The sequence below is a fragment of the Myripristis murdjan genome, chromosome 14 (assembly GCF_902150065.1).
Source record: "Myripristis murdjan chromosome 14, fMyrMur1.1, whole genome shotgun sequence".
Taxonomy (NCBI): domain Eukaryota; kingdom Metazoa; phylum Chordata; class Actinopteri; order Holocentriformes; family Holocentridae; genus Myripristis; species Myripristis murdjan.
The window spans coordinates 7,996,632-7,998,095 of record NC_043993.1 but is presented as its reverse complement, the minus strand read 5'-3'; positions in this window follow the sequence as shown (position 1 = coordinate 7,998,095).

Here is a 1,464-nt window from a genome sequence, read left to right as displayed (position 1 = left end):
ATATATAGTATGCTTGGATACATAGTAGAAGCACTTTGAGGGTAATACGAAGCTAACATCTTTATAGTTAAACGCTCAGATTGCACATTGTCCTCAGGTATTTGCGTCTGTGCTCTCCACACAGAGATGAGACTGCTGTCAGTCTTCTCATTATGCAGTAAGTTTAGCCAAGAAGTTCTTTATTGAAAAGTATCTCAGTAAGTCCTTATTAAACCACTCAGAGACTTATGTCTACTTGACTTGTCGCACATGAAACTGTCATTCATTTATAGTAGATGTAAGTTGGATCTCCATCTGCATGACTGAAGCAAGTGAAACTATGCCAGCTTTAAAAACTCCACCTGTCAACAGCAAAGTGTTGATGGAGCCAAAAGTTTGACTGAGTAAAATACTGTAGCTGCTGCAGCTGCTTCCTGGTGTGTGGCTGAACAGTGCAGCAGCCTGCGGTGCCTGATGCTTGCTTGACCTCCACTTCCGGGTATATGAGCACACCCTGGATTTAAACACTGACACTGTAATTCCACAAAGCTCGGCTCGTTGCAAAATGCATGAACTCGTAAACAAACACAGAGCCCAGATCCCACAGAAGCGCTGCTACTGACCCTCACATCTTAGCGGTAACTTCTCACGTAACTCTAAATGGGAATACAAACACAAACTAAATTGCCATGATGCACTAGTGTGTAGCCGTGCACTGAGTATGCAGCTAAACCGATATAATTACACTAGCATTTTATAAGAAAGCACCTTGTTGTTCACGCAGTGCCTTCAAGTAAATGTTTACTTTAAATTCAAATTCAAAACAAAATGGAAAAACAGTGCTCTACTTTACAAGGTGAGGAGTAAAAATAGGCCAGTGAGAGAGACAGAGGGGGCATTTAAGGTAAGTCCACAGACCATAAAGTAAACACAGCAGAAAGCAAAGCAAGGCAGACAAGATGAGATAGATAAGATAACTTTGGAAGAATCCGACACAAACAGAAGCCAAAAAGGTAGGATTGCAAGCTTGTTTGTTGATTTTTTTTTTGTTTGTTAGTTACTTTGTTTGTTTTATAGCGGTGGATTGGACAGGTTGATGGTGAGGCATAGGCTCGGTTTGAGCCAGAGGAATTCTGATTGAGTCACTAATGTTGGCAGCCAAGTAGCCTGATATCCCTGAATTCCCCATAGAGGAGACGGAGCAGCTGAGCTAGGAAGTAGGGAGCTGCTGTATCATTAGGAGCTGCACATCAGGCCTGCAGCACACAGTTTATCATAACCATGAATGTGCTGTGCGACTGTGAGGAATCTCTGTGATTCCCTTTGCATGATAACATCTGCAGCTAAAGCCATGTATTCAGCTTGTTTGTCTTTGTTTGATCATTTCTGTGGAGGTCCAGCCAAGTGAATGTGGTTTGTCACTATAATCTGAGGACGACTGCAGCAAATCACACTTCCTGCTTTGGGAGGAGGAGAGCCATCAAG